The sequence below is a fragment of the Eptatretus burgeri genome, chromosome 7 (genome assembly GCF_056783735.1).
Source record: "Eptatretus burgeri isolate ZD-2024b chromosome 7, Ebu_testis_v1, whole genome shotgun sequence".
NCBI classification, from domain to species: domain Eukaryota; kingdom Metazoa; phylum Chordata; class Myxini; order Myxiniformes; family Myxinidae; genus Eptatretus; species Eptatretus burgeri.
Window position 1 is genome coordinate 99,668,793 of NC_140967.1, and position 8,052 is coordinate 99,676,844.

The window sequence follows — 8,052 nt, forward strand, 5'->3', positions numbered from 1 at the left end:
TGTCGTCGTCATCTTCTGATGGACGTTATAGGGCAAGCTTGCCAACAACGATCATGTCGAGGTTTCATATCAGAAATAATTTTCTGCCCAAGTCTGGACTGATGAAGAACATTTTGGGACAAATTGAACAGCATGGCGAGATAAAGTGTGGGTTTAATAAAACACATTGCGGAACACGGCTCCGTCCTGGCTCCATGAAGGCAACAGGAGTCTCTGGGTTGCTCCGGGGAAATCGAGCAGAACTGGCCGGGGATGATGATCATGATCATGATCATCATGATCATCATCATGATCATCATCATCATTTCGAGCGAGCTTCGCTGTGAAAGATCCGATGCTGACTGATCCAGACCGTTCGGAGGGTTCGATTTCTGTGCAGTTCTCGGGATTGTGCTGCCATCGTGCGTTTACTTTCACAAATTCAGGAATCGGAATCGGGAGAAATTCCGCACACACCTTCACCTGCATGGTGGTGCACTTGAAAGACCAACAAACTCACACCTCACTTTCCGCGAACGCTTTCAAAGTCGTCACGCGGCGATCATTTCATTAAAAAAAATCCGAATAATTGCTGCAGTTACTTCAGCTCGGTTGGAAGAGTGGAGTTTCTCACTCACCTGGGTTCGGTCACGTGAAACAGAAATTCAGAATTCAGTTGTGAGAATGTGATGGAAGGGGGCGCTGCATCTCGGAGCACGCCTTCGCTCTGTTGGGGTTGCGAGTTCGACCGTCCTGCTCATGCATCGTATTGTTGCGGTTCTTGGAACCGCATCACTCCAAAGCAATAGCAACCATCATACAGCGGTCCCGAGACAGTTATTCCATAAATATACATTCAGATAGTCCTTCCCTTTTGTCGAGTCAAGCGGGACAACGGGACAGTGCGTTGTGTGGATCTCATAGCTACGTCTGGTTACACCACTCGAACTTCATTCCTACCCTTTTCCTCTTCTTCCTGAAATAAATCAAAGCAGACACTGCACCTGTAAAAACTGGTCACACCCTCAACGTATGCATCCTCGAAGAGGCCAACACGGGCCGCGGCTGGGGGAGGGGGATAGGAGAGCTGTGACAACACCACGAGAGCGTGGCTGGCAGGTTGGTGTCAATAACTACATCGTCAGAGGCTGATAATAGAAAAACAACAACCACGCCACGTTGTACAGGACACAAGTGTACAAGATAGAGGTGGAGCGTTCTTTTCAACCCATTTCTGGATTTAATTATATCAGCATCCTCACTTCCCTCCATTTCTCCATCAGATACTTATACCTATGTTATTTTTCATTCCAAGCCTCCATCTAATTATTATATCCGATCGTTCCCCTCAATTTCTGACACAGATCGGGGTTGGCCCCGCGCACACGATAGCAGAATTGGGCGAACGCAGGCGATGACCACATGGGCCATGGCGGATCCACACAAACTGTATGAAACATGCTCGATGGCTGGCGGACCCGTGCTTAGCTCGTGATTCAGACCTGATTATTATCGCACAGACCAGGGCACGGATGGCACACATCTTGTTCTGGTCTGTGCATGGGGTTACCCTAACACCTCAACGTTGGCCCTCGCTGGTGGCCACGGATGTTCCCCACGGATGGTGGACGTCTCCTCGCCTCTCCGCCCAGCGAGGCCGCGATCGGGCGGAGGTGTGCTGTGCGGTTTGGATCGCTCGGGCCACGTGGCGCATCGCGGGGTCAGCGTTTATCAGCGCTGGTCGGGGTGCCCGGGCGGGCATGCGGGGCCGACGCGACCCTCGGCTGGTCGCCGGGGCACGGTCCGGGAGATCGGTGCAGGGCAGTTCATGTCGTGGAGTACGGTGAGGGGCGATTCATGTTGTGGGGCTCAGAGCAAGACGATTCTGCAGCTTGGAGTTATCTTGCCAGAAGTGGAGTGGAGCCACTTCTGGCCAACACGGCTGGGCCACGCAGTGGTCCAGGTCCAATCAGAGCAACTGATTCCGGTGATGACATCGCTTCGGGGTGGCCCCCCAACCCCGCACCACGGGGTCTATAAAGGACGTGGCGTGAGGCCGTACAGAGTTAGAGTTCCAGTTCTGGTCTTGGTGTCTTGCCCATTGCTCTTGTCGGCTCGTCCCGTTCTCTGCCCGGCCTGGGATCGCTCTCTCCCCCCATCTGCGAACTCTGCCTTCTTCACCCACCTGTCTTCACCCACTTGCTTCCACCTTCTTCACCCCCCCCCCCCATCATCACCTGCGACTCCGCCTCCACTTCTCCACCCATTCGGTTCCCGACTCCGCCTTCTCCACCCAAGTCCCTCCCTTCACATCCAACGGTGGCATCTCATTCTCTGGACCGACACCAGCTGCACGAAGCAAGAGATGGCACGCCAGCTGTCAGGGAGGTATCGCCCAGCGGAGCATCCCCCAAAAACGTACTGATGGTGCGATCGGGTAATCGTGCAAGGTATTGAAAGACCGTTTGCCTCATCTCCTCTCCTCTTTCGATTGAGAAAGTAGATGGGGAGGGGGAGGGGGGGCTTCCAGGTATTTCTTTCGGAGAGACAGAGTGAGAGTGTGAGATTTGTCAGGATTGAAAGACATATTCCAAGTATTTGAACAGTTTGTGATTTTATCCAGCTGCAGAGAATGAAGAGGGTGCTGCTTGCCGATCTGAGGGATGACAGATGGTACGGCAGAGGGTGGAGTCATCAGCAAAGAGATATGGAGGATTTTCCAGAGAGTCAGAGAGATCATTGATGAAAACCAGAAAAAGAACAGGGTCCAGACGCTGCCTTGAGGAACTTCAGCCTCGACAGGAAGAGGGGATGAGAGAACTCCATAAAGGGCCACACGTTGACTGCGACAGGAGGGGAAGCCTGCAAGCCATGAGTGGAAATGGCCTTAGACACCATAGGAAGAGAGTTTGGTGAGCAGGGCAGGGTGCCAGACCGTATTGAAAGCACGCGATATGTCGAGGGATATGGCTCTGATTTCATGTCTGGCATTGAGGACCTCCATCCATTGTTGAGAAAGCAGAAGCAGCAAGTCCAGGGTAGAGTGACCTGGTCTGAAACCAAACCGATGATTGGAAATCAAGCCATTGGAGAAGAGGAAGGATTTCATGTCTGAAGCGATGATGGATTCCATAACCTTGCTGATGATTGGGAGAAGGCTGATTGGTCTGCAGTTGTAGGGATCTGTTTTTGCACCTTTTTATACAGGGCAGTAATGTTTGCCATGAGAGGGTGAACAAGAGCAGAGGACCAGGTTTTTAGGACACGTGGGCTGATGCCGTCTGGACCGGTTGCAGAATCTGAGTCGAGGTTTGACAGAAAGCTCTCCACCTTGTCAGAAGAAAAGGACACAGAGTCCAGGGACAGTTGGGTGCGACTGGGTAAGGTGGGTAGAGAAAGTGATGGGTTTGGGACACAAGATTTAGAAGCAAACACCGAGTTTAGGCATTCAGCCTTTTCATGTGCAGTGTCAGCAGTGTTGCTCACAATTGAAGTAAATTGCATGATGGCAATTCTTGAGGCATTCCTTTCATTTACCTGATTTTGCCTTTTGTGAGAATGATCTCATATTTCGGCTTCCACGCTAGTATGGCTTGGAAAGCCGGTTGTTCTTCCTGGGGTTATTATTATTACCAGCAGAGTACCCGCTTTACGGGTGATCATGTTCCGGGCACGCAACACGTTCTTCCAATGCACGCCTTTATTTGGGCGGTGTGTCGGCAAAACAATTTTTTACCTCCTCTTGTTCATCACCGATACTAATGAGCGATTTACAACAGAAATCATAAAAGCAAATAAAGAATATAGATGAATTACCTCATCTTGTTCACTGCCAATGCCACCAAGAACTTTTCACCACCAGACTTAGTGTGGACGATAACATGGTTCATGTGCCCAGTGGGGTCACAGTGGATAATTTAATGGAAAACCTCGCCATGGAATGCAAAACATCTCCCTGGCCCCTGCACTGGAAAACATGGGGACAGGGGGACTGCGCTGTAAATGGTGGAGACTTATAATACCCTCCACCACCTGAAGGCGGCGCGACACGATACACATTTACATTGAGAATTTGCATTCCCTCCATCTTCCCCCCCCCCCCAAGACCACCAGCAAATATAAAAACACCCCTAAACATTCATTGGGGTCATACTGATCCTCCAGCATGACAAAAACAATTACATCCAGATATGCTTCACGCTTTGTACAGTTGTGGGCCAAACGACCACACCGGTCCAGAAATTATTGTCAGGATTCCATCGTTTGTGACACATTTCCGCTCCATCAATATCTGTGTGCATCCTCCAACGAAGATGATTGGTTTAAGGCATGGCAGACATTTTGAATGAACGATTATCTTCACAAAATGGAATTTGAAGATCTTCTCCATCACAGATGGATCTGAAAATTTACATCAGTCATCGATGGACCGAGTGGCTTTAAATTTGAAGAGAAGCCATGCCGTGAATCCAAGATGGCCCCCATCGAACTAATCAAAATTCTTACAGTACTTTATGCATTGTTGTACTGTCATGGGATGAAGTGTTTGCTTGTTGATAGAATATGCGGTAATTCTCGGGCCGAGGGTTAGGACAGTGAATGTGTGGTATTATTATCCACAGCGAGAGATTGAGCTATCTTCTGCTCCAAACGAACATTCATGCCTTGCCAGACGGTGGAGGACACTACGTTGTGCTGATGATCTTCAATAAGGGTGAAACATGTTCACAGTTGTGCTCCTTCCGCTGTCTGTTGCAAAATGAACACACCATGAGGACACTTAAAAAACGCTTCATGTACCCAGTGGGGTCACAGTGGAGATCAATGCTGAGGCTCAGGTTGGAGAAGCCCCTTTTTCAAAACACACACACACACACACACACACACACACACACACACACACACACACACACACACACACACACACACACACACACACACACACACACACGCACAATCTCCTTTGTTTGGGCAAAGCCTTCGGGACCCCCAATCTTTGATAGGAGGGAAACCACGGGGTAACATCCCTGGGTCAGATTGCGGGAGAGTATGTCGGAGTGGTGCTGAGGTGTCGTCCACCAGACGGCGGTCTCCTTGGGTTAACCTGAGGCGGTCCCTTCGGGTGGGTGCCTGGAATGTCCTATCCCTAAGAGAGGATGATCACCTGTCTCTGTTATCATCTGAGCTCAAGCGTTTGGACATCGGGATTGCAGCTCTCTCTGAGGTTCGGAGACCGGATTGCGGCGAGATAATGGTGGGTGGTTACACCTACTATTGGTCTGGTCGCTCTGATGGTTACCATACCCAAGGAGTTGCTGTAGCTGTGTCCAATAAGCTGACCCCAATGATAATTGAGGTAACACCGGTCAACGAGCGTATTATGAGATTAAGGATTCGTCACTCCTTAGGTGTCATTTCCCTGGTCTCTGTTTATGCTCCGACTGAGGCGAGTGATCTCACCGTGAAGGATGCATTATACGCTACACTCGAGTCTGTGGTTGATCAGTGCCCCAGACGAGATACACTTCTAGTCTTGGGGGATTTCAATGCATCGACTGGAACTGATAGGGATGGTTATGTGTGTGTTGGTCCCAATGGGTCAGGAACTATGAACCAGAATAGCACTAAGTTTCTTGACTTTGCAAGAAGTCATGGACTTAGGGTGGCTGGTTCATGGTTTCAGCGCCCACAAGCTCATCGCTGGACTTGGTATTCCAACGCTGGCGGTGTGGCAAAGGAGATTGACCATGTCCTCATTGACGGTCGTTGGAGGATGATCCAGAACTGCAGGGTCTACCGGAGTGCTCAGTTCCTCAATACTGACCACAGGCTTGTTGTAGCAACTCTAAAGCTGCACCTTAAATCCTGGAGAATGGTACCATCCCAGCCTAGGCTGGATGTTGCCAAGCTCAGGGATGAGAGAGTAGCTGAGGAGTTTGCGAACAGGCTGAGTGGACACTTGGGGGGTCTGGGTGCTTTGGGGGTCCTGAAGAGTTGTGGAGCGCCTTCAAGACCACCGTCCTTGATGTTGCCGGTGGATGCCTTGGAGCTCACCGCAGGGCAAAGAAGAATTTTGTCTCTCAAGGGACACTGGATACCATTGACCAGAGTCGCAGGGCCAGGCTGAATGGCAGAGCTGAGCTGTTCAGAGAGCTGAGGCGTAAAACTGTACGTGCACTGAGGGTGGACAAGGAGGCCTATGTGCGAGGAATCTGTGAGGGGGTAGAGCATCACCTGTGGACAGGTGATTCTCGTCCCGCTTACAGGGGAATTCGCGCATTACGTTCATCCAAGCCCATCCCTCGGAGCACTGCAGTTCGAGCAGAGAGTGGTAGGCTCTTGACAGAGGTGTCTGAAGTGAAGGCCCGCTGGGCCGGTTACTTTGAGCGGTTGTACCAGGCTGATCCCCCAACTGTCGAGTTGGACGTCAAGGGTGTTACAATCCCTGTTGCTGACCCACGAATCAACTGTGGTCCACCTTCGCTTGTGGAAACACGGGCTGCGGTGAACCAGTTGAAACGGGGCAAAGCTCCAGGGATCTGTGGCATCCATGCTGAAATTCTCAAGGCTGGTGGAAATGCTGCACTCGTGTCGATGCATGCAGTTTTGTGCTCTGCCTGGAACACAGGCATCATCCCAACTGACTGGAAGAGGGGCCTTGTTGTCCCTCTCTGGAAAGGGAAGGGTGATTGCCAAGACTGCAACAACTACCGAGGGGTGACGCTGCTCTCAGTGCCGGGCAAGGTCTTTGCTCGGATAATTCTTGATAGGGTTCGCCACCATCTGCTTGAGCACCAGCGTCCAGAGCAGTCAGGCTTTACACCAAAGAGGTCAACGATTCACCGTATCCTTGCCCTTCGTGTCCTCACCGAACGCAGACAAGAGTTTCGGCAGGGGCTGCTTGCAGCCTATGTTGATCTCTGTAAAGCGTTCGATTCAGTGAATCGGGATGTCCTCTGGAGGATTCTTGGTCTTCGTGGGGTGCCACCAAAACTGATCGATCTGATGTCTGAACTCTACTCTGGTTCTGAGAGTGCTGTGAAGTGTGGTGGTACCACCTCTGACTTATTTCCAGTTGTTACTGGAGTTCGTCAGGGATGTGTACTTCCCCCCACACTTTTCAGCACTTGTATGGACTGGATTTTAGGGAGGATGTCGGAGAGATCAAGTTGCGGTGCATCGTTTGGGAATGTCAAGATCTCGGACCTTGATTTTGCAGACGATGCAGTCATCTTTGCGGAGACTTTAGACATCCTTTTGGAGGCCCTCGAAGTGCTGAATGAGGAGTCGGAGCCGCTGGGATTACGGGTTTCTTGGGTCAAAACTAAGATCCAGGCTTTCGGTGACATCTTGGATGCTGCTGTCCTGTCTGTGTCTGTTTGTGGTGAGGATGTTGAGGTCGTGGAGAGATTCACTTACCTTGGCAGTGATATTCATGTCTCTGCTGGCTGCGAGTCAGAGGTCAATAGACATCTGGGTCGGGCCTGGGGAGTCATGAATTCACTGGATCATGGGGTGTGGCGCTGCCGGTACCTGTGCGGGAGGACGAAAGTCCGAGTCTTCAGGTCCTTGGTACTTCCAGTCTTGCTCTATGGGTGCGAGACTTGGACTCTGACCAAGGATCTGAAACGGAGACTTAATTCCTTTGGTACCAGGTGTCTTCGGAGAATCCTTGGCTATCGCTGGTCGGATTTTGTGTCCAATGAGCGGTTGCTGAGAGAGACTCGGATGAGATTTGTTACCTGCATAGTCCGTGAGCGTCAGTTGCGGCTGTATGGACATGTGGCTCGTTTTCCTGATGCTGATCCTGCTCACCAGATTCTCTCAGCGAGGGAGTCTCATGAGTGGAGGAGGCCAGTGGGCCGACCACGTGCCTCATGGTTGCAGCAGGTTGACCATCATCTCAAGGAGATGGGGATGGGCCTGGCATCTGCCTGGGGATGGCCAGACGGAGGCCCCTGGAGTACCGGCGGAAAGTGGACGCAGCGACGCGCTGTTCTGGCACATGCTCCCATACCTGACCTGACCTGACCACACCGGTCCAGAAATTATTGTCAGGATTCCATTGTTTGT